A 26,290-nucleotide genomic window follows, 5' to 3' on the forward strand; every position below is an offset into this window, starting at 1 on the left:
TTAATTCCGGAAAATGATACTCTATAAGAGTAATTCATAGATTTGTAGAATTTTAAATTTTACAAAACTCCTCACTACAAACCTATGAGTTATATAGTTTGGGTATTATTATTTATTAAATAATTATATGAATATATGCTTTATAACATATGACATATGTTTTTATGTATCATTAATTTTATTTTTTTTTCAGGCAATTTCTTTTTATTTAGATTTTTTTCCCCACATAATAAAACAACAAAAATATTACCAGGTGTTTGTTATTTGTCTTTTTCAAAAAATATATAATTTATTTATTTTTCAGTTCTCAACATTCACTTCCACAAGAATTTAATTACAAGTTTTCTCCCTATCTCTCCTCACCCCCCACCCCAGGACAGAATACACCCCATCCACCCCTTCCTTCAATCTGTCCTTCCTTCTATTACCCCTCCTCTTCAATCTCCCTCCCCTCTATTTTCCTCTAGGGCAAAATAGATTTCTATACCATGTTGCCTGTACATCTTATTTTTCCAGTTGCATGCTAAAACAGTTTTAAACATTCATTATTAAAACTCTGAGTTTCATATTCTCTCCTTTCCTCCCTCTCCACCCACCCTCATTGAGAAAGCAAGCAATTCAATATAGGTCATACATGTGTAGCCATGCAAAACACTTCCATAATAGTTATGTTGCGAAAGACTACCTATATTTCCCTCTATTCTATCCTGCCCTCTATTTATTCCATTCTCTCCCTTGACCTATCCTCACAATAATGTTTGCTTCTGATTATCCCTTTCCCCAATTTGCTGTCCCTTCTATTATCTTCCTTTTTCTATCTCCTTCTCCCTTGCCTTCCTGCTGGGCAAAATAGATTTCCATAGTGAATTGAGTGTGTGTTATTCCCTCCTTAAGCCAAATCCCATGAGAATAAGGCTCACTTATTTCCTTTTATCTTCCCCCTCTTCCCCTGCATTGAAAAAGCTCTTTTCTGCCTCTTTTATGTGAGATGATTTGCTACATTCTACCTCTCCCTTTCTCTTACTCCAAGTATATTCCACTCAACAGTAAATTTTATTTTTAGGTATTCTTTCCCCTCACATTCAACTCACCCTGTGCCCTCTGTGTGTGAGTGTGTGTGTGTGTGTGTGTGTGTGTGTGTGTGTGTGTAAGCCCCCTACATCCCTACTCTCTCCCTGAGATGGCATACAATTTTATATAGGTTCTGCACATACATTCCAATTAAGTACATTTTCAAGAACTATTTTCTTCAGTGACCTTTTTAACATCCTTTTCCATTTGGCCAATTCTGCCTTTTAAAGCATTATTTTCATTGTTTTTTGGACCTCTTTTGCCATTTGGGTTAGTCTATTTTTAAAGGTGTTATTTTCTTCAGCATTTCTTTGGGTTTCCTTTAGCAAGCTGTTGATTTGCTTTTCATGATTTTCTTGCATTGCTTTCATTTCTCTTCCCAATTTTTCCTCCACCTCTCTTACTTGATTTTCAAAATCCTTTTTGAGCTCTTCCATGACCTGAGACCATTTCATATTTTTTTTTGGAGGCTTTGGATGTAGAAGCTTTGACCTTGCAATATTCCTCTGACTGTATGCTTTGCTCTTCCTTATCCAAAAGGATGGAAGAAAATAGCTTTTCACTAAGAAAGTAACCATCAATGGTCTTATTTTTCCCTCTTTTTAGGCATTTCTCCAGCCAGTTACTTGACTTTTGAGCCCTTTGTCAAGTGGAGGGTATATTACCCTAGGTTTCAGAGGTTTTGTGCAGCTGTTTTCTGAGATATCTCTAGGGACCTTCAAGTTCTCAGTTCCTCTAAAGTGGCACAATCAAGGAAGTGGAGTTTACTCCTCTCCTAGCCTGCACTGTGGTCTGTGAGCAACCAAAAGCATTCTTTTCTGCCCTGGAACTGTGAGTAGGATTCCCTTTCCATAGCCTCCACCAACTTCGCCATGCCAGTGCCCCTCCTCACTCCTGCATTGCCACTCAGGACTCAGACCCAGATCAGCTGCTCAATTCCTCCAGAGTCTTTAGGTTGCAGACTCCAAAAGTGGATGTTGCTCCAAAAGTGGCTGCCACAACCCTGTGGCCAGGGCTAGGGTCAGACCTCACTCCCCTCTTATCCTCATGAAAGAGGTTTCTTACTGACCTTTGAAGCTGTCTTTGGCATTTGTGGTTTGAGAAATCTGGGAACCACAGCAGCTACCTGTGATTCAGTGCCCTGAACCCTGCTCCAGTCCTGTTCTTGCTGTGTGGCCCACACCATGCTGCACTCTGCTCTGAGCCCCATGCGATACACTTTTCCTGTCAGCCTTCCAGGCTATCTGGAAATCTGTTTCACTCTGTCAATTTGTGGTTTCTGCTGTCCTAGAATTTGTTTAGAGTCATTTTTACAGGTATTTTATGGACTATGGGGGGAGAGCTAGGGCAGGTCCATCGTTCTATTCCACCATCTTGGCCCTTCCCCTCACATTACTCATTTTATGAGTGAGGACAATGATAATCAGAGAAATTAGTAGCCCAGATTCATACAGCTAGTAAAGGACAAAGTTGGGCAGGGAGCTGAAGGCCTTCTAATATTTGTAGCAAATTCAAGCATCTTGAATTCAACTCCAAAAAGTTCAGTCTTACACAAGGAATCTTGTCATATTTGAAAGTTTTAAATTCTGTGAGTACTTCTTGGGGATATGAAAATATGAATCTTGAAATTCATAATAGTTGTAATTCTGGCAGAGTGAATAACAACTCCAGGCTAGGTGCAAAAGTAAATCTTAACTTTCTATTTTATGTCTACCTTTACCTCTTCAGTAAAGCTTATGTTTTAAAATCATTTTTTTTTTATAGAATTCAATTGATTATGGATGAAGAAATTCAGTGTAACATGCCTTGGGAAACATTAGTTCTTTTTATTAGTCTTATAAAGTTTCTTATGGTGGCCAGAAAAAAAATAACTTACTCATTATATATGAAAAAGACTGCTAGGAGTTGAAAGACCTAAGTCATTTAGTTTCCTTCAGCCTCAAATTTCCCATTTATAAAATAATGAAAATAATACTTGCATTACTATCTCACAGGATTGCTGTGAGGAAAATACTGCATAAATTGTAAGGTACCATGCAAAATATAAGCTCTTTAGAGGAAAGTTTGATTTAAAGTTTGTCTTTGTATCCCTAGCACCTAGTGCCATGCCTATCACTCAGTAGGTGCTTCATAAATATTTTTTCTTGATTGTTGAGTGATATAAATGTGAGTTATTGTTGTAATTTTTACCTATTTGACTCAGTGGCCAAAAAACTGATGGATTTTTACTTTTTAAATATTAGTAGCTGCCATTTGAATGAAGTTGATTTATGCAGGATTAAAGCTTCTTGGGGCTAATTGAAGTACTTAGGGAATTATCCTGAATTGTTTTGGCCCACTAGGTTTCTGGTGGTAATTATTCATTTCTATTATTTTGGAGACCCCAAAGGGGTGTTCAGTTGATATAAATTATTAAAGATTTTTAGAGTATCTGATAAAGGCAACTTGTCATATGTATAATTCATTAAAAGAAATGTAGGATAATAGATTTTGAATAAGAAGGAAGCTTCAAGGCTATTAAGATCAACTTCTCATTTTTACAGATTGAAAAACTTGGGCTCAGAGAGCTTAAATTACTTGTCCAAGGTAACATAACTAGTTACTATGTGAAGCAAGCTTTGAATTAGGGTCTTTGTGGCTCTATGGCTATCATTTTACTTACCAACAACCCCATATTCTACAGTATATTTATTTGGAAAGTGAAACTTTTTAAGGAATTTAATTCATTGAACAGAGCAATTTCTTGGTGATGAATCAGACTTTAATAGTCCTGGTGGTGAATCATAAAGTCTGTAGAGCAAAGCTGGTTCTACAGTGTAGTGAGTGCTCCTGAAGTCAGGAGCCTTGGCTTTCAGGCACTTCTGTGTCATTTACTAGCTATGTAACTAGTCATTTAACCTTTCTGGATTTCAGAGTTATGTTCTGTGAAATGAGATGGTCACACCTAAGTGCTTTCCCAACTCTAAATTCTATGGCACCATTTGATACATCTATCACTCTCCATTCTAGTATAAGTTAGGTAATCAGATACATCTCTGCCCTTTGTGCCTCTGCATCCATGGTCTATCATGTCTCAAATGTACTTCCTGTTTAACTCCACCTCTTAGAATCTCTTCATCTCTTCCTATATGTCACTGTTTGTGTTTTCCTAGCTATTAGCCTTCTGTCTCTCTTGAAATTACTGTGTATTACTTTGTGGTTACTTACTTAGGTATATGTATCCTCCCAGGAAAATAAGAAACATATAAACTAAAGGGCAGGGACATTTTCCAGAGGCCTTCAGCCCAATTCTATTCAAATAGTTAACAAAAGTTTTTTTTAAAAAAAACAAATTGGGGAGAAGGGAAGGAAAAAAAGCAATTTGTACAAAGTAGATTTGTGATTTCATATGCAATTATCTTTTTTATGATACTAAGTTATAGAAATACTTGCTTTATCCATAAATTGAAAAACCCAAATTAATAGACCTCAGGTTAGAGGGCTTACTGTTAGAGGGAATTCTAGTTGTTCAAGGTCTAACCATTAGGCTATGTACCATTTTGATAGTCTTTCTATCTAAGCAGTCTTTGTTCTTGTCTTTCATTCCTGACATCTGCTAATTGTCTTGTACATAGTAGGCAATCAATAAATGCTCTTTAAATTGAATTTTGCCAGTTTTGCCAATAAATGCTAAGCATTATTCCTGCCAAATGTTTTTTTTATTCTCTGAGGGCTAAGAGTTAATGATCAGAGAATTTATCCAGATAACTGGTACCTTCACCAGAGAGCTGAAGCACCAGGTAGCAGCATTGATATTCAGTGTGGCTGGCCAGCACTGTGACTACCACTCTTAAAACATGGCTAGGGTATCATTAATGATAGAATACTTAGCAAATATTGTTGGTTTTTGCTTTGGAAGGCAAACTCTTGAGAGATTTTGTTATTTTTCAAAAATTGCTCCACATTTGCATTCTAGGCTATTTTTTGCTTTCATCCCTTTTCTGAAAATTAAATTCTAAATTGCTAAGACTATGATAAAGACTTCTTTGGGTCAAAAACTGGCTATCTTGGCTTGTGGTTTGTCTTACTGATTGTCCTTAGGCCTGTTCCCCTTCACTTTCCATAATAGAGAGGCAGAGGAGATAAGTACAAGCAGGGGAAATTTTGTCTTACCTCCCTAGTAGATTTGAAGCTTCATATTCCATTTTTATTTACTTCAAAACTTGAAGAGATGTGTAAGTTCCTACCATGGTTATCATCCAACTTGATTTTATGTGGACTTATGGGATTTATAGATATTGCATATTATAACTGCTAATAAGTCTCTCCTAGAAATATGGTATGATTTGAGTGTATTGCCTAGTAAGCATTTGATGGTGCCATTTTTTTTTTGTGTTGAAATACGTTTATTAAAATATTTTTCAAAAAGTTCATGGACTCCAGGTTAAGGACCAGTTTTCCTAATTGTTTTGATTAAATTAATTTCACATATTAATTAAGCTTATTAATTAAAAAAAAAAACCAAACCACTAGTATCAAAAATGAAGAGTGACTATACCACTAATGAAGATGAAATTAAAGCAATAATAAGGAGTTATTTTCCCCAATTATATGGATGGCACCATTTTGACGACACAAAAAGCTGATTTACAATCTCAGGTGAGTGATTTAGGGCAAAACCAGAGTGATAAAAGAAATGGCATATAGCCTAATGATTAGACGTTGAATAACTGGAATTCCATTTAAGAGAGATTATTAACCTGGGATCTAGGAACTTCTGAAAATATTTTGTTAACTATTATTATTATTGTTTATCCTTCATTTTCAAAGAGGACCAGTGACACGAGGAGGGTGATATATTGACTTGGAAGTGAATTGGATTTAAGTATGAGGCAGAGTTATTGGGTTATCGGCTTCACTCTTTCCTCCAAGGTCATCTGAATCCAATGGCAAGACATAGGTAAGGACAATTGGAGATGACCCCGAATGCAGTGGGAGACCCTAGACTTTTTAAACTTAGGTCTTTCCTAGGTCTCAGTTTGTCTGAATATACAATCATTGAGTGATTTAAAGCTAGGTAAGAAATAAGGCAAAAGATGGTCTAGTTTGCCTACTCAAAAAAAAAAAAAGTCATTCTGGGAAGGGAATACCCTCAAGGTTTCTAGTCAGAACAGAAATAATTGTTATTGACACTCTCTCTGGGTCATCAAAACTCAAGCAATGACTAAGCGAGGTTTGGGTTGGGGCCTATTATTGTTCAATCAGTGAGAGCCAAAGTGATTTGGGTTTAAGACATGGTCAAGTAGCTCCATTGAGTCTAGAAGGCATGGAGGGAACACCTCACTGTGTAGAAGCAACACATGATATCAGAAGACAGCACTGCCAAAAGTGATGTGTACCAAAAGGATACCTTAAGGATCCTCACATTGCTACAGGCTAGTAAGACTGGCAATAGGCCATGAGCTAAAATGACAAGGGCTTTACGGCCTTGAAGGTGAATTGCTAATGATATACATAATAGTGTATTGCCATTACCTCATGAGGTAGTCATGAATTAGGTAACTAGGTAGCACAGTGGCTAAGCAGAAGCTCTCTTATCAGAGCTGAGGATAGTTCAGTGGGCAGGGTCTATGGTTTTTATGGTAATAAGGTACAGATGATGAACAGAAGAGAAGTGGAATGGCATGGAGATGGCTGGGAAGTTCTAAGTAATGGAAATATAAAGACAAAAGGAAAGAAAAATTAGTTCCTAACCTCTAGGAGCTTACAATTTATTTGGATAGGAGTAGGTACAACTCAACATATTAATAAATTAATTGGGATAAGTTAAGGAGGGAGAAGACACTAACAAATAAGGGAGAGAGATGTTTTCAGAGTCAAGGTTTGAAAGAAGTTATGACTTCTAAGTGAATTCAAAGAGGAGGCATGTTCTAGACATGTGGGGCAAATGGGGCAAAGGAGATGGAATTAAACTTAATTCAGTTCAATTAAAAATCCATTTATTGTTGGGTGTGGTGGAACCCATCTATAGTCTCTTCTGCTGGTAGCCCATCTTCTTTTCTTATATTATACATTTCTTTGATGACATCTTTTCCTCCTGTTCTCCGAAGTTCCTCACTGGTCATACGTTGTAACTTTTGGGGCCTATTTTTTCTATAGAGGTCACTAAGCCTGGCTTCTATGAGAGAACAGTTATTCTGGGGCAGGAATGCCAAGGTAAAATATATTCCCTATTCTAAAAATTTGGGATAAACCCATCACTCCACAATTTGTGATAAGAAAAAAATCACCACAATCAAACTATTGAGCTATTTTGGACCTTGACCCAAGGGATGTGACAGGATACCAACTGAACTAATAGCCAAGAGCCCTAGTTTCATCAATGACTGACTCTATAACTATAGACAAATGATTTCACTTCTCTCGGCCTAAATTTCCTCATGGGTAAAATAAGACAAAATAGATTATTTCTAAGATACTTTCCATCTCTAGTATTTTCTGATTTTTTATTTTACCTGGCACACAAATAAAGGCATTCTTGTCTTTCTAAGACTTCAACTACTTAAAATAAAAGATTGCATTTGCTTGTGTGCAAAGGTTATAAATTTGATATGTATCTTGAGTCAAAAACATGAAAACACAATGAAAGAAATTAGTCTTAAAAATGAAAACCACCCAACAACTGACATTTTTATAACACTTTAAAGTCTGCAAAGCACATTACATAGATTATCTAATGTGAGCCTCAGCAATCCTGTAAACTTGGTACTGCAAATATTCTCTCATGACACTATGGAAATAATGCTGCATTTGGAGTCAGATGACCTGAGTTTAAGTTCTTGTTCTTTCACTTACTTCCTATATAATCATGGACAAATCACACTGCTCTGATCCTCGATTTATTCATATGTAGCAGGAATTCATTGGATTTGGCGATTCATATAGTCCCTTACAGAGCTAAATCTATAATTCTACAAACTCCATTTTACAGATGAGGAAACTTGCTCAGAGAGGTTGGGACTTTTCTTGATTGCAAGGTGAGTGCCAGATATGGAATTTGATCCCAGATGCTCCTGACTCCAACTTGAGCACTCAATCCACTACTACCTGGCACCCCTCAATCTGCCAAAAATTCTATAATTGAATATCTCTGAGGGTATTACGGTAATCTTGTGAGACCCAGAAATCAAGCTTGAGAATACAAATTTCCCCCTGCATTTCTTCATCCCAGATGAAAGAGTCAGATGTGTCCTATATTGTAGCTCACCAAGTGGGTAAGCTCTTTGAGATGATATTTGTCAAAACATCTTCATGAAGTATTACATCCCTGGAAGGCTCAGCAGTTGGATTTTGAGGTTGGAATTTGCTCTCTGAGGAGCCAATTCTCTTTGAAAATCTTAAAGTGAAGACACAGTTCACTAATCTTTCATTAATAGGTAAGACCCATTAGAAGTCAGCTTATACATGGATAAAGATTATATGATGTAGGGAAAAGAAGTTCAGAGGAGTCTTGTAGAACATTCAAATGATACTACATGTTGAATGGCTCGTGAATAAGCTGAGATTTCAGAAGAGTACTGTTTATTCCTCAAAACTGTCTAAGGATCATTTCTGGGGTAGGATTTCGGTTGGAATTGGTGACATTGTCTGAGAAGTGAGTTTGGTGTATACTGCTTGTATCACATTCTTTTCTCAAATGTATTTTAAAGGACTTAGAAAATGAGTGGCAATATCATCATTGCTGCTTTCCCCTCTGTCTTAAAATACTCAGGATGAAGGATGCTATCTGTTTGACTTCATCATAAAAGAAAAACAAATATGGCTAGATCTCTCAGTTGTTGCCTGAAAAATTGGATTTATGGGATTTTTTCCTAGGGAAGGATGGCATGAATTGGAGGAGATTCTTTTTTGCTTTGTTTAATCCTTGATGAAGACTCAGCAGAAGAAAATGAGGCTGGTGACTTTGCACAGCCCTCCGTCACTCAAATCAAAGTCCACTGCAAGTCACTTCATCATCTTGATGTCATTGATCTCCTCCAGAAAGACAAACGCAACAATAACAACAATTCTTGATGCATTTAAAAGGTCAAATACTCTGCTTAGAAAGCTATAAGGAGGGTCTGAGTAGGTTTCACTAGAACCAACAATGAAAAATCTTGATACAGGAAATCCATAGATAAGTGAAATGGTCAATTGTTATATTTTCAACCAGTAGTCATACTTGGAATCTTGCAGTGTCCAATGTTGAAAGTCAGGCTGTCTATATTTTTAATGGGATAATATGGTAACTCAGAACATATGAAGGATTGTTCTGTGGAGGAAGACTTAAGTTTATTCCATGTAGGTAGCTCCAGAGGAACTACCAGGGATATATGTAGGTCAAATGTGTAGAAATAATATCACGTCAGATTTCAGGCCAATAAATGGGGCTAAGCTACATCCATAGAGAATAGTTTCAATGAATGAATAAGAAAAGCAGTCAAGGCACTCAGACAATAATAAAGAACTTGTAGTATAACCAACAGTGTGCTGGTAAATATTTAACAACTAACTTTCATAAAAAAATGAACACACAATACACTTTTAAATTTAATCTGCATTATTAATATTTTGTCCATCAATTTCTTGTCATCAATAAACAAAGCAATTGATTGATTTGATTTGTCACATTTGGAGATTTCCAAGGTGTAAATGCTTACATTGTATTCAAAATTAACAAATCAAAAACTGAAACTCTCCAAAGCCAGTAAGAACTGGTGCCAGCACCCTGAATATAACCCACTTCTGCATTGCTGGCCTGAGGAATCTTTTATCTTTTGGTTTTCTGAGGCATGGGGTTATATGTAGGGTGAAGTGTGGGGCAAACTAATTCTGTTACATGTCTATGAGTCACATCAATCAGTGTATGGTTCCTGTTGAGGCAGGAAATGTGCATTGAATATGTTAGGAATTAGCCCTCTCTAAGAGGCAACTAGGGGGCTCAATGAATAGAGTGCTATGACTACAGTCAGGAAGTCCCAAGTTTGAATATGACTTCAGAGACTAACTATGACCCTAGGCAAGTCATTTAACCTCTTTCTGCCTTGATTTTCTTAACTGTAAAATGGGAAAATTAATTATACCTACCTTCTAGGGTTGTTGTGAGGATCAAATGAGATAATATTTGTTAAGTGCTTAGTAGAATATCTGCCTCCTCATGTAACAATATGAAAACAACTATAAACAAAACCTCAAACAAAAGTGCCCAAGCTCAACAAGAATTCCTAGAAGATTTGAAGAGATAAGAGTGATAGGGGAAAAATTGGAAAAATAAAATAAAGCGACCAAAGTAACCTAGTGCTTGATAAATGCAAAGCTCCAAGTTTTTGGGATAAGAACTCACTATTTGACAAAATTGCTGAGAAAACTGGATAGCAGCTTGGCAGAGACTATGTAGAGTCTAACATCTTATACCATATGCCAAGATAAGATCAAAATAGATATTTGATTTAGACATAAAGGATGATATAATTAAATTAGGGGAGCATGGAAAATTTTCCCTGTCAGATCTATGGAAAGGGAAGAATTTATGATGAAACTAGAGACAGAGCATCATGGAACATAAAATAGATATTTTTGATTACATTAAATTAAAAAAAAGTTTTTGCACAAATGAAATCAATGCTACCAAGATTGAAAGGAAAGAAGAAAAGGGGGAACCTTTTTTGACAGCAGATATCTCTGATAAAGTTCTCATTTCTCCAGTATGTAGAAAACTGAGTCACATTGATAAGACTACTAGTCATTCTTCAATTGAGAACTGGTCAAAGGATATGACCAGCCAGTTTTCAGAAGGAATCAAAGCTATTTGTAGTTATATTTTAAAACTACTCTAAATCATTATTGATTAGAGAATACAAATTAACCAATTCTGAGATACTACCTCCCACTTATCAGGTTGGCTAATATGATAGAAAGGGAAAATGATAAAAGTTGGAGAGAATTTGGAAAAATTGGGACACTAATATACTCTTGGTGGAGTTGTGAACTGATCCAATCATTCTGGAAAACAATTTGGAACTATGACCAAATAACTATAAATCTGTGCATATAATTGGACCCAAAAATATCGAGTAGGTCTTTATTACAAAGAAATCAAAGGAAAACAAATAGGGCCAATATGTACAATATGTACAAAAATACTTATAGCAGCACTTTTGGTGGTCTCAAAGAATTGGAAATTGAGAGAATGTCCATCAATTGGGGAATGACTGAACAAGTTATGGAATGTGAATATAATGGAATATTGTTATGTTATAAGAAATGATAAGCAGAATGGTTTCAGCAAATCCTGGGAAGACTTATGTGTTGATGCAAAATGAAGTGAGCACCATCAGGAAAACATTGTGTAGAGTAAAAGCACGATGACCAAACGTGAAGAATTTAGCTATTCTGAACAAAACAATGATCCAAGATAATTCCAAAGGACTTAGGATCAAAAATGCTATTCATCTCCTGAAAAAGAACTGATGGAAACTGAATGAAGATTGAAGCATATAGATAATATGAAAATATATTTTGCATGATTTCACATGTATAATCTATTTCAAATAGCTTGCCTTTTCAAGGGGTGGATGGGAGGAAGGGTGAGAGAATTCAGAATTTTAAAAAGATGAATATTAAAATATTTTTACATGTAATTGAATAAATGAAATAAATTAAAAGCATATTTTATCAATGTTTTCTTTTTATATTACTTACATTTTCTCTTGTATCCTTCAGTTTCCCCTTTACAGAGAACTATCCCTTATGACAATTTTTAAAGAATAAATGGAAAAAAAGCAAAACCAATCAAGATATCAAAAAAATCTGACATATGTAATGTTCCACTCCTGTAGTTCCCTTCCTCTGCAAAGTTGAATCATGAGTTATTTTCTTATATTTCTACTTTTTAGGACAAGCTTAATCTTTCATGATTTTATAATATTTAGTTTTTATTGCATTGTGGCATTTGTTCACTTACATTGATATTATCATGATGAATATTATTTTCTTGGCTCTGCTTATATCACTTTATATTGGTTCATATAAACCTTTCTATATTTCTTTATACCCATCATGTTTGTCATTTTTTGTAGCATAGTAATATTCCAATATTTTCATGTAGTCAATAAAAATTTACTAAGCACTTCCTAGGTGCCAAGTACTGTGGCAAGTGCTGGGGATACAGAAAAAAGCAAAAGATATTTCTTGCACTCACAGAGCTCACAGTCTAACGGAGGAGACAACGATCAAAATGTACAAAAGCTATCTAGGGGATAAATAGGAAATAAGAGAGAGAGAAGGTACTAGAATTAGGAGGTATTGAGGAAGGCAATTTATTGAACCATTCTCTAGTCAATGGACACCTACTTTGGTTCTAGTTATTTGCTACAACACACACATACACACACACACACACATACACAAATGCTACTCTAAATATTCTGACATATACTGAGGCTTCCTTTTAGGCCATTGAACTCCTTGAGCATATGCCTAGCAGTGGCATCTCTAGGTGAAAGGATATGGACAGCTGATCATTTTATTGGAATATTTTCACATCACTTCATAGAATGGATGCAGAAATGCTCAGCTCACCAATAATGCTTAAATATGTCTGTCTTTCCACAACTCCTCCAATGCTATTCCAATTTTTTGTCACCTTTGCCAAATTACTGGGTGTAACTGTTGCTTTGATATCAATTTTTTTATAGTTATTGTATTATTTTAGTGTTTTTCACAGTGAAAAATATTAGTATTTAGTATTATTAGTATTATTATTTAGTATTATTTCACATAGTTGTTAAAAATTTTCAATTCTTTTCAGAATAGTTTGTATCCTTTGATTATTTATTTTTTGGGAAATGTCTTTTATTCTTAGAGATTTTTTCAGTTGTCCATATATCTTAGATATCAAACTGTAATCAGAGATATACTTATTACAAATATTTTTTTTCCAACTCACTGCCCTTCTTATCCAAGACATGTTATTGTTATTATTATTTGGTGTGCAGAAGCTTTTCAATTTAGCTCCTCTATTTCAACGATAACTTTAAATGTGTAAAGTTTATTGGAAGAGTGGATATCTATTAAAATTCCCTATTTTCAAAAATCTGAGATCTTGAGGGCTACTGGGACTGCCTTTGTAGGGAAAGTTGGGACACATTCTTTATAAGATATTGAGTAGGGAGGCTCTTGACAGTCCTGAACTGTCTTGGTTTCACAGTTTTATTTATTGGCATCCTTAGGAACTTATGGGAGGAGAGAAACCATGTAAACAACTGGTTAGTGTATGTTACTTTTGGACTCTGTTGTGTGGTTACAGCATTTAATTGAGTGCCCATCTGTCCATTAGGAAGGTTTGCATGTGAACAAGTTAGCAGGTCACATGTGTGATTTTAAGGGTTGAACAGCTTGGTAGCACAATCATTCTGGTGTGTGTGTGTGTGTGTGTGTGTGTCCATGCATTCCTACAAGAAAATATATGCTTTAAAGTGAGATCTTTCAGGGAATAGAGGGTTTTTTTTTTTTTTTTATGGAATCGACCATTTAGGTCACAGTAGTGTTTTAAAGCTTTTTTGGATTGGAGAATTCCTCAGCTGGTTCATAAAAACATTGTTGGGGAAAAATAACAGCAATAATAAAAAAAAATCCATAGCAAAAGCTGATTCTTCTGTGATCCTGAAATCTCTATTAGCCAGCCCTTCCATGTATCAACAATTCAATGACTGCTTTTATTCTGAGGCTCTGAGAAACCATGATGAACTTCTGAATCATCAAAAAAGGTTTGTATTTATGTTCAATATTGTCTTAATGGTAAATGTATTTTGTTTATGAATTCTTTGAAAACTAGGATCCTCTGTGGCATAGCATTTGTGGCAGCTCTCAGTTAATCAGACTATTGAGTAAGTCAGATCACCCTATCTCTCTTGGCCTTCTTGGTAATAATTTATTCTGCTCCCTTAATGGAAAAGAAATTCTTAAAATGATGCTTAATAAACATTTACAGAATGACTACTATGTGCGCAGCACTGTGATGAGGATTACTGTGGAATGAGGTCAGGAGATAGGCAGTATACCTGTAATTTCATTGCTAGAGAATTATAATGATGAAACAGAGAGGGTGAGGAAATTCCTTCTATTAATGCAGACCTGTACCTTCAAGGCAATTTAGTCTTTGATCACTGAGAGGTTACATGACTTCCCTACGGTCATAAAGTCAGTATATAGTATTTATTAGTATATATAGAGGTGAAACTTGAACCCACATCATCTTGATTAATGCTATCCACAAATCTAAGTCTCCTCTTAGCTTAAAAAAATAGAAAATAGTGTCATTACCCAAGAGATTTTCATTATTTTTTCTGGAGGAAGACCATTTTGGTTGGATCATAGAATGTGTGAAAGACATTAAATGCATCTTAAACCTGGAAAGGCATATTAGGGTCAGTTTGTAAAGGACTTTACATGCCAAACAGTTTGTATTTAATTCTAGCTAGGGAGCTACTGAAGTTTATAATGCTGGGAATGACATAGATGGTTATGAAATAAGACAGAAAAAATAGTTGAGTTGCTTACTATTATGATTATTGAAGGCTCTAAATGCCAGGTTAAGTATTTGTATTTTGTCCAAGAGGCAATAGGGAACCACAGAATATATTTGAGTAGGGAATTGACTTAGTCAGATGTGTGTTTTAGGAGTATCAATTTGAGAGCTATGTGGAGAATAAATTTAAAAGGGAAGAGACAATGAACAGGGAGACCTAGTAGAAGCCTCTTACAGTAGTCCAGGTAAGAGGTGATGGGTGTCCAAAGAAGTGTGGATAATGTGAGTAGTGCAGAAGGTTTGTAAAAAGAAAGGAGGAGACTGATGAGAGATCTTACTAGAATTGAGAAGACAAGTATTGATTGGTTATTAAAAGTGAGGGTGAAGGGAGAGTGAAACATGACTCTGAGGTTTTAAATCTGGTAGGATGGGAGTACTCTTGCCAGAAACAGGGATGATTAGAGGAAGGATAGCTTTTGGGAGAAATAAGATCTTTCCATTTTAACATATTAGTTTTGATAAACCTTTGGGAATTCTGTTGGTTACATCTATCAGGCAATTGTGAAAACAATCCTAGAGATGAGGAGGGAGATGATTATTATAGATAGATATGAATACAGATATAGATCTATATAAATAGATATAGATGACAGATAGACAGGCAGATAGATAGATAGATAGATAGATAGATAGATAGATAGATAGATAGATAGATAGACAGACAGATAGATAGATGGATAGATAGATAGATGGATAGATAGATAGGCAGGTCTCTGGCCTATCTCATGCCATGCAGTTCCTCCTGGGCCTACCTTGATCTTTAAATATACTTGTGTTGCTTTGGAATCTCACCTTCCATCTAGGAAGATGGATCTTTGGACTGGATTTTCTTTGCCTCAACTCTGGCTCTCTCTGCTTCCCTTTAAAACCCATACTTGGGGCTGTGGCTGAGACAGACACCAGTCATGATGCAAAAAATGGTCATCTTCCAAATCCCATGATGCAATCAGTCGTTCAGAACTTTGAATACTGATTTCTATCTCATCAAGGAGCCATATTCTCTACATACAGAGGCCTCTTCAACAAAGGCCTCATTCTTCAAACCTGTGAGTCTTGACAAAACTCCTAGGAAAATCTACTCTTGTACTGATCTTCATATGATGTACATGAGGGTACTAAGGCATTGCATGAACCTTAATCATAAAAGACACAGAAAATCATTTTTGACATACTCCACCAAGATAGGAAACAAGACGTTTATTTTATTTTTTAAATATTGGTCCAGTACCAAGAACAAATTTTTTGAACAGCATTTATCCCTTAAGTGTTGATGATAATAGAGATAGAGACTAGACCTGTGATTCACTGATACAGGGAGCTCTAGGATGAGGAGACATATCCTTTGCTGGTGCTGGCCAGCACCTTCTTTGCACCAATAAGCTTAGAGTTGTCTCTAACACTAAAAGGTTAAGTGACTTTCGGTATGTGTCAGGTAAGATTTGTATCTGGGTCTTCTTGTCTCAGAGAATAGCTCTCTATCCACTAAGCTATAACAGTTTCAGAATATATTTAAAAATATTGATGCCTTTTGTTCCATATAATTTCCATTCCCTCTATATTTCTCTCCTCCAACTCCTACTTCTTAGAGAACTGTCTCTTATAATAAAGAATAAAGAAAACAAAAAATAAAAGTTCAGTGCAACTAACCAAGATATTGGAAAAGTCTGATGTTATATATAGTGCTCTAGACTCATGGTCCCACACTTCTGCAGAGAAATGAGGAGACATCAGACATAAATTTTAGAAATATTTTCAGCAACAAGGATTGCAAAAATATACAATTTATTAGTTCTCAATTAATTACAATTGATTATTAGCAGTTGTGTCTGATTGTGACCCCATTTGGGGTTTTCTTGGGAGAGACACTGGAGTGGTTTTCTATTTCCTTCTCCAACTGATTTTGCATATGAACAAACAGGATTAAGTGACTTGTCCAGGATCCCATAGCTAGTAAATGTCTGACGCCAGATTTGAATCCATATCTTTCTGTCTCCAGGGCTAGCACCTTATCAATTGTGCAGCCTAGATGCCTATGAGGGTGGATATTGTGTTTTATTTATCTTTGAGTTACTATAAACATCCCTTGCAATAGTTCCTTGTACATCGTAAGCTTGAAATCTTGTTTAATTGAATTGAATGAATTCCAAGCTATATTATTCTTATTCCTTGTTACTAAATTCTGTTCCCTTCTATCCCTCCAACATCTTCATAAAGTAAATGGGTACAATAATATGGCATTTACACAAATCTTCAAACCTTTCTCACATTTACAATACCATATTCCCTGTAATTTTTTCAAAGGAGTCTACGCAGAATTTAAAGGCTGATATGAAACATTCCCTCTTCCAAGAAGTCCTCCTGAGTCAATCCTAATAGAGCCAAATCACATCAGTTCTAGCAAGTATTAGTTTTGTTTCCATTTTTAGATGAGGCAGCTAATACATTTGGCAAATGGACTCTTGAGAAATGACTAAAAGCTTTGCCATATGCTTGGTGAATTATTGAAGACCAAGAACTCACACCCACTGCTTGCCTCCTGAGTTGGAGAGCAGAGAGCAAATCCTGTAATGTCAGTCAGAAGCGTGTGTCCCAAACTGGCAAGTTCCCAACAAGTAGCTCAAGACCCCCAGCTGCCCTCTTGCCATCCTTCACACTGATGTCCCCACAACTCTCGACAGAATTATAAGTCACTGGATTGTGACATTTATCAACCATGAAGCGTTGAAAAAAAGCATAATGCGGTGAAATAATAGATTATGACTGAGCTGGGAAGTCAAGAGAGGGAATGGAAAGTGGAGATGCTTGGGGGAAGAAAATCATATACATTGAGCTTGAGCATAAAAGATTGTAGGCAAGATAGAGACTTGACTTTGGAGTCAGAAGGAACTGAATTCAAATCCTGAATACACACTGGCAGTATGATTCTGGGCAAGTCACTTAACCTCTCAGTCGTCCAGGTTACTCTCTAAGATTCAAACATAGGTGTCTTGCTCATCTCTGATCAAATTATGGATTGGGACCTAAAATAAAAGAAGACAAAGTCTCTCTTTGTTGAGGAATCTCAAGTCTATGTACCCAGCCCTAACTTCTCCTTTGACCTTCATTTTCATATCTCTAACTGCTTGTTGGAAATCTCCAAATGGTTGTTCAATCTTCCTAAAGTCATTTTCTTAAAATGAAGATCTAACTGTAACATTAACCTACTCAACAAGTTCCAGGGGCTCCATATTGCCTCAAGTTTGAGGTATACAACCTTCTGTTTGGTGTTCAAAACCCTTTATTACCTGTGGCCTCTTTCCATTAATCTTATACCTCTTCTCCCACCACCCCACATGCTCTTTGATCCTGTGACACTGGTGTTGTTTCATGAGGAAGACATTCCATCCCCCAAGTCTAGACATTTTCACTGACTGTCAGACATACCTGGAAAGTTCTCTTTCCTCACCTGCCTCCCAACTTCCTCAGAGTCCCAGCTAACATCTCACATACTACAGGAAATATTTCTAGACCCCTCTTAATTCTAGTGACTTCCAATTTATTATTTCCAATTTATCCCATAAATAACTTGTTTGTACAGAGTTGTTTGCATGTTGTCTCCCTATTAGACCGTGAGCTCCTTGAGAACAAGAATTGTCTTTGATCTTTCAGTGTTTGATACATAGTGGGTACTTAATAAATGTTCCTTGACTGACTGACTTTAGTCCCTAGCATAGATCTGGACACATGGGAGACATTCAATAAATACACATTTTAAAAATAATTTTGGTAGGAATTTAGGACTTTGATGACACTGAAGGAGAGGGAGGTGATAATTTTCCACAGCTCTGCCTCACTTCACAAGGTGTCAAGACATTACTCTTGTGATATCATTTGGTCCTCTTCCAGAACAAAAGACCTAGAACAAAAACAACAAATGTCCCACATTTAGCTACAAGCATCCGCCTCTCTCCCAAGTGTCTATGTATCATCTAAGTTCATTTTTGAAAGAAAGGTGAGAGGATGGTGGGTTGAGACCTGACTGAAGAGTTCTTATGCAGGAGTCTGTGCAACTATCATTGTTGTTTCCCTTGACTTGGAATTCCCTGCTTACCCTGCTGATTCCCTGGTGGCCCTTTTCATTTGGTGAACATAAACCTTTTCAATAGACATGTTATCACCAACCTGATTTATTTGCTCTTCATTTTTCTTCCATCCAGGTGATACACAGCTTGGGCAGACATTTCAGCAACTGAAGGCCATACAAATATTTGTTGCAGATCGATGACACCATTCTCCACTCCTGACACATTGATCTGAAAAATGAATGCTGCTTGGCCAGAGGAGGAGAAATATTTTAAGTAATCCAGATGCTTTTGACTTCCTTTTTCAATCCTTGCATCGATAAGTGGTCTCAGAGAAAAGGATAAATTGACACGTCGACATATTGTACAATATCTGGAGGTAACAGATAATCAATACCCACTGTATTTGTTGCCATATATATGCTATTTCAGATCCACATTCTCTTCATTTTTATGTGCTCTCAAAAAATAAGAGAGTGCCTACAATAAAGCACCTCTTTTGGATAATGACTGAATTTCTATTTGCTGCTTAGAATTTATGACAGGTGTGATTGTGAGATGGGAGGAATATATCAATTTAATTTTCTTTGGAATAATAGACCTGCTTGGGTTATCAACAGCCAGCCTTCAAAAACATGGACTGAAATTGAGGAAAACAATAAGGTCCCTCTAATTGCACATTTCCAGGCAATAAAACAAATGCATTGGAAAGGAAATAGAGAGACTACATGATAATGTAGGATGGACCCATCAGTGTGGATTTTTTTAATCACTTCATTTTCTCCCACAATATATTGTGGTCACCAGTTGGACTAAAGATAGACTAGAAGTTAGGGGTGGAGGGGGGAAAGAAAGAATGGTGTTCTTTCAGTATAACTCAATTCAGTAAACTTGTGTTGAATGCCTACTAGGTACCAGACATGAAAGATAGCCTGGCATGGTGAAGAGAGGGTCAGTTATGGTACCTAGAAGATCTGAGTTCCAGGCCTGCCTCTGATATACACTAATTGTACAACAATGAGCAAATTGCACTTAATCTCTTAATTCCCACAAATCTCTCTAAAGTAGTGAGTTCCTGACCTGCATTAGTAGAGAGGGTCTGACCTAGAAGTCCTCCACAATAATAGTAGATATCTCTAGAGTACCCTCTTCCCCCTTAAATAAAATACTTTCAAAACACTGGGCATACAATACCAAGAGTGAAACAGTTCTTGCCCTAAAGAGAATTGCCTTCTACTTGGGAATATAGCGGGTTCATGAGGAAATACCAGCTATATTCAGAATAAAATAGAATAATTTCAGGAGAGAGAGAGCACTGTTAGCTGAGGAGGGGGATCAGGAATGATGTCATAGTGGGGAGGAACGCTTGAGCCATCCTGGGAAGGCTGACAGGTATTCTATAAGGCAGAGGAAAAGATGGAAGGTATTCTAGACTCATGGACTAGGTATACCTTAAAAGGATGTAGGGAATGTCACTCATGGTGTGCAGTGAGTAGGCCAATTGGATTAAAATGGATATTGTGAAAAGGAGACATGGCTGCTGTTGCTGAATATTAATAAGCATGGCAGCTAGCATTCAAATAGCCCTTTAAGGTTTTGCACAGTGCCTATATTTGATCTCATCAGAGCTCCTCACAACAACCCTATGAGAAAGATCCTATTATTACCTACGTTTTACAGCTGAAGAAGCTAAAGCTGTGAGCAAGGTAAATTTCTTACCGAGAGTCATCCATAGCTTATAAATTTCTGGCAGGATCTGAGTTCAGGTCTTTCATATTCTAAGTTTAGCCTTCCCTCTCCTTCCTCCCCTTTATTCCTCCTTTTCCATCTTCCTCATTCCCCTTTCCTCCCATTTCTCTTGAAAGAAACTCAGTTTGCTTTTCTTGTGGGGAAGAAGGAATTTCTCTCTTAATGACAGTAATGATTCCTTATGTGACACAACGGATAGTGTGCCAGTCCCAAAGTCTTCCTGAGATGATATTTGGTTCAGACTCTTCCTAGCTATGTGATCCTGGGCAAGTCACCTAACCCTGCTTGCCTCAGTCCTTCATTGGTAAAAATGAGCTGGAGAAGGAAATGGCAAACCACTCTAGTATCTTTGCCAAGAAAACCCCAAATGGGGTCATGAAGAGTTGGACACGGCTGAGCAACAACAATAAATATATAGTTCTTTGCAAAAGGCTTTTGTGTGCATTATTTTATTTCTTTCTGACAGCATCCTTTTGAGAGAGTGTGGGTAGAGATTACTATTCTCATTTTATAGGCTAGGAAAAAATAGCATAGGAAGCTAAATGATTTGCCCAAAGTAACACAGCAAATAAATGACAGAGCTGAGACTAGAAGGCAGACCTTTGGATTCCCTCATCAACGCTCTTTCTGTTACACAGAACTAGTCTAACCTTACACTGTCAGAGCCTCCTGACATGACCAGCATTTAGTCACCTGTCCTGATCACCTGTTCACCATGACATTGGACTCAATTGGAAATGAGTTTAAATAACTAAGACATCTTGCCAGCTCAGTGCTCACAATGGCATCATTCAGGCAAAGGCATGGATCCATTTTTAAAAATTATCTCCTTTCTATTATTTTTTATTTCTGTGGTTAGGTGTTTATCCTCCCTTAGAGTATTGAGTTTAGCTTAGGGAACTTGACAGTAAATCAATGAACAAGAATTGATTAAGTGCCTCCTAGATGCCAGTAGTTATTACGTATCCATTAGGTACTCATATTTATTATATACTTATTAGGGGCTAATATTTATTAAATGGCTATTGTGTATTAGGTTCAGAGAATACCTATAAAGGATGAAAACTATAAAGCAGGAAATCATTCCTCAGTGAGGATAATAAATCCTCTCCATCTTTTAAGGTCTCAGGAAATCCCACTTCCTCTGTGAAGCCTTTTTTGACTCAATTTTTTTGACCTCTTTGGGCCTTTACAGTCTGGACCACACTTAATTATTTTATATTCCAGGGTCTGTGATTCTTTCTTATGTGCTGGAATAATTTCTCCATCTCTGCTATGCAATTTTAGAGATCAGAGGCCTCTGTTTTATAGTCTCATCTGGTTTATAGTTTCATATGATCCTGGTAGGGCTGAGTGAACATAACATAGGTACTCAGCAAATGGTTGCTGATTGATTAAGGTCAATGCACAGATGAGCCATTTGTTTCAATGTTAATTGCTGAAGTATAATCCTGGGAAAATGAGGTCAGTCTGGAAGCCATACTGGCTGAAGAACAAGAGAAGAGGAGTCTTTGGAGGCTTTTATGATCTTTCAGAGTTCACTTTCAGAGATAGTGTGGTGCAGGAAGAGAACCTGGGTTCAAATCTTTCCTCTCTTACTTCTTCCATTAACTTAAGCAACTCATTTAACTACTTGGTACCATAATTGCCTCATTTGCAAAATGAGGTAGTTGGACTACAAGACCTCTAGGATCCTTTCAATTCTAAATCCTACCATATTACCTATGGGACAGAAACCATACACTGCCATGAAGTGCGCATTGTCAAGCGAGGATTCTTCACCAGCCTGACCATTTTCATATTTACAATCCTATTTTAAAAAGTTGTATCCTACCTACTAATGCTTCTGTGCTTCCCCCAGTCAATCTCCCCAGCATTCTGTGCTATTAACAAAATCAACAGTGTGTTCTTTGTTTGCGAGATCACTGCAATTCATATCAGTCAGAGACATGAGTCTATGGGATGCCTGTAAAGTCCATGGTGGTGGTGCAGAGATAGCTACTCTGTGTGTGTGTGTGTGTGTGTGTGTGTGTGTGTGTGTGTGTGTGTGTGTTGGGGGTGAGGGTATCTATATGTGTGCTTTTATGCATGTATGTATAGCTGAGACTGTTGTGTCATTCATCAGCAGAGAGTTTGTTGCAACTAGGGATTTACTGGAAAGGAAAATTAAATTGGTAAATTTATGTGTGGGGTACCCCACCCCTCCACCCCAAACAAACAAACAAAAAAACCAAAAAGGATTTTACCCTTCCTCATGTGAAAAAGTCTTTTTTTCCAGATGCTGACTTTTTATTGTTTATTTCAATAGCATGGCAGAATATTTGGTATTACTGAGACTCATGCCTGTTACTGTTTGCCCTGATGTTTTAAGTCCCACCATGACTCAAATACAATCTACTATTTAATGGATAGTCCAGGCACTAGGGCAAGCTGAAACATATCCAGAAGAGGGTAATGAAGATGGTGAAGCGATATGAAGCCATATCATTTCAGAAATACTGAAAGAATCTGTGAGTGCTTAGCCTGAAGAAGAGACCCTTTGGAGGAGAGAGACGTGCATGACGAGTGTCTTCAGACAGCTGAAAGAAAGAAAGAATAAACTTGTTCTTGGTGGCTCCAGATTATCACAACAACCCTGTGAGGTAGGTACTATTATTATCCTTTTTTTACAGATGAGGAAACTGAGGCAAACAGTGATTAAGTGACTTGCCCAGGATTGCACAGTTAGTAAGTATCTAAGGTCACATTTGAATTCAGGTCTTCCTGACTCTAGGCCCAGTGTTCCACCCACTGAACCAAACTAGCTGTCCCTGTGATGCTAATAAATGCATGTTGGGTTGAATTGAAATTCCCATTATGTTCTCTATCCTCATGCTGAGTGCCACAGGGAGACAGAAGAAATACATATCATAAACCTTTCCCTTAAGGAGTTTTACAGTCTGAGAAGACAAGACTCATGTAGGTCAAATGGAAAAAATTCAAAACAGAGGAAAGAGTTACGTTATATGATATATACTATATAGGTATACATGCTACAGGAATTCAAAAGAAAAGGACATCATTGAAGCCTACTGTATCTGGACAGTTGCTATAGAAGAGGGGATCTGGTTAGATTCCTTAAGGATAGGTTGGATTGGTACTGGGAGAGTCTAGGCAGAGGGAACAAAGTTGTCAGGGTGGAAATGAACATGGTGTTTGTGAGAAGCAACTGGCTTTCATGGCCTGACTAAAATTTACAGAGTCATTGTAAAGATCTCAGGCCCACTATGATACTTTCAAGTTGTTTCCATGTCCTGCTTCCTACTTTCCATCTTTCTCCTTCAATTAGACTTTGGGCTCAGATTAAACCTTGGCTCAGATTGGTGAACATTCACCTTGTTTGGCTTAATCTCAATACTTTCCTCTCTAATTACCACTCCATATGTCTCACTTTCTTCTATTATAATCGAAACTGCTTGAGGGATGAAACTCTCTTGCCTGCTTATATCTGTGATCTGTATACTCAGCACTTAACAAAGTACCTGGCATATTAGCACTTAAATGCTTTTTGATTCATCAAAACAAGGGAGATGATATGCATGACAGTGCTTTGTAATGTAAAAGTGAAAAATAATTATGAGAGTAGATGCATCAGGAGATATGAAAGAAAAATAGATTGTGCGTGTGTGTGTGTATGTGTGTGTGTATGTAAATATGGATCTTATCCCAGATTTGCTGTATGATCTTAGGCAGGCTACATCTACGAGGGACTCAACTTCACCATCTAAAAAATAAGTGGGTTGAACTAGTTGATTGCCAGCTTTAGATTTCCATCCTACAATATGGCTGCATGTATATATGTGTGTGTGTGTGCGTATGTGTGTGTAATATATACACATATAGATATATACACACATGTGTGTGTATCAATAGCTTTAGCAATCAACTAGTTGAACATACACACCATTTGTAGGGTGTGTGCGCATGCACGTGCATGTGTGTGTGCGTGTGTGTGTGTGTATGTGTGTATAGTTGGAGTTGACTCTATAAAACTGACCCTGGAATTTTAATGCCTATTCCTGAAAGCCCACCAAATAGTTACGTGATGAATAACAAAGAGCTGAAAATAGCTTCTGACCAAAAATAGTTCAATGTTTCCAACACACTATAGTCAATCTTCTGGGAAACCAGTGGAAGAATATCCTAGCTGCCAATATTATCCACTTCATTCCATTTTAACTTGGTCTTTGCAGTGTATTGATACTTTTGAGGAACTTGCACTAATCTTTTACATGGCAGCTACATTTTCTGAATGAATGGTCCTTTAAAAAACTAAGAAAGAAGGGGCTCCCTTATTTAATAATATGTCATTCTCTCACCTGATGCTAATCCAAGCTTTATCCAGTAGTTCTGTTTTTCAAAGGCAGAAAGACTGAATGAAAAATAGTTTACTAATAATAATCTTTCATGGATTTGGTTTTGTTTTCTATTTGCCATGAAACAGAGATGTTCAAGCCAGGAGGGCTGACATCTCAGAGCCAAGTGTAGGCTTTGTCATTATTCAAAATAAGATGATTGGATTTTAACCCTACTTTTCATATTTTTAAAATTTTAAATTTTTTTAAAATTTATTTCTTTATTTTTAGTTTTCAAAATTCACTTCCATAAGATTTGAATTCTAAATTCTCTCTCTCTCTCCTTCTCCTCCCCCAAGACAGCATGTAATATGATATAAGTTCTACATATACATTCATATTAAACATATTTTCACATTGGTAATGTAAAGAAGAATTAGAACCAATGGGAGAAACCATGAGAAAAAACAAATAACAACAAAAAAAGAAAGCAAATAGTATGCTTCAATCTGCATTTAAACTTCACAGTCCTTTTTCTAGATGGGGAAAGCATTTTCCATCATGTGTCCCATCCTTACTTTGCAGAGAGGAGTTTAGTCTATCAAGATTTGCCAGCACACAGTGTTCCTGTTACCATATAGTGTGCTCCTGGTTCTGCTCACTTCACCCAGCATCAGTTCATGTAAGTCTTTTCAGGTTTTTCTAAAGTTTGCCTTCTCATCATTTCTTATGGAAAAATAGAATTCCATTACAATCATATACCACAACTTATTCATCTGTTCCGCAATTGATGGGCATTCCATCAATCTTCATTAAGTGGTTTCAGTGGAATATTTTTATCTTTATATTACAGTTGTTTCTGGGGAAAAAGATGCATCATCACACTGAACTTCATCTGATTAGACATGATCTAATAGAAGTTTCTATCTCTATCCACAATGCTACCCTGCTTTGGAAGATCTATTCAAATCTGATTGTTGCTCACCTCTCCATTCTTCAATACCTCTTCCAACTCCTGATTCATCCCACTACAAGGTTGGCCATGTCTCTACCTCTAGCCATTCCCCACCTCCCCCACCTCTGCCACTTACCTCCACATTCCTCCAAGATTCAGCTGAGAACAAGGGGACGATACTACTATTACTTTCAGGGATATTAATCTGTCCTTTGTAGGAAGGGTTATCAATTCACCTGTTTTCTGACTTCTTTCCTTTTTTAGGATAGTTCAGAAACAATTCTCAGGAATGTTAATTCTAAGAGGCAATAGTAAGATGGAATAAAAAAATTGTACTGAAATCATAATAAGGAGGCTGGATCACATTCTTTTACTTTTCTCTCTGCTTATCCCTCTCTCAGTCATTCCTCCCTACAACTACATTGCCTCCCTGTTCTCTCCCGCAGTGGGATTTAATATTAAGATACCGGATCTTATTTGTTGTATGTGTTTGCCCTTTGTTGCCAAAGAAGAC

At 36.8% G+C, this 26,290-nt stretch overlaps 1 long non-coding RNA gene across 1 annotated transcript in view; it reads left to right on the forward strand.

The window, feature by feature from the left end:
• The window catches only part of LOC140512931 (uncharacterized), a 330,770-nt gene extending 305,272 nt beyond the window's left edge, over window positions 1–25,498 (forward strand). Inside the window, exons 4-6 of the long non-coding RNA XR_011969989.1 lie at window positions 18,874–19,117; window positions 22,981–23,129; window positions 25,407–25,498. This is a non-coding gene — a long non-coding RNA (uncharacterized lncRNA). The remainder of the gene's footprint in view (window positions 1–18,873; window positions 19,118–22,980; window positions 23,130–25,406) is intronic.
• Window positions 25,499–26,290: the final 792 nt, after the last annotated feature.

Source organism: Notamacropus eugenii, chromosome 1, assembly GCF_028372415.1.
Source record: "Notamacropus eugenii isolate mMacEug1 chromosome 1, mMacEug1.pri_v2, whole genome shotgun sequence".
Classification (NCBI taxonomy): Eukaryota; Metazoa; Chordata; class Mammalia; order Diprotodontia; family Macropodidae; genus Notamacropus; species Notamacropus eugenii.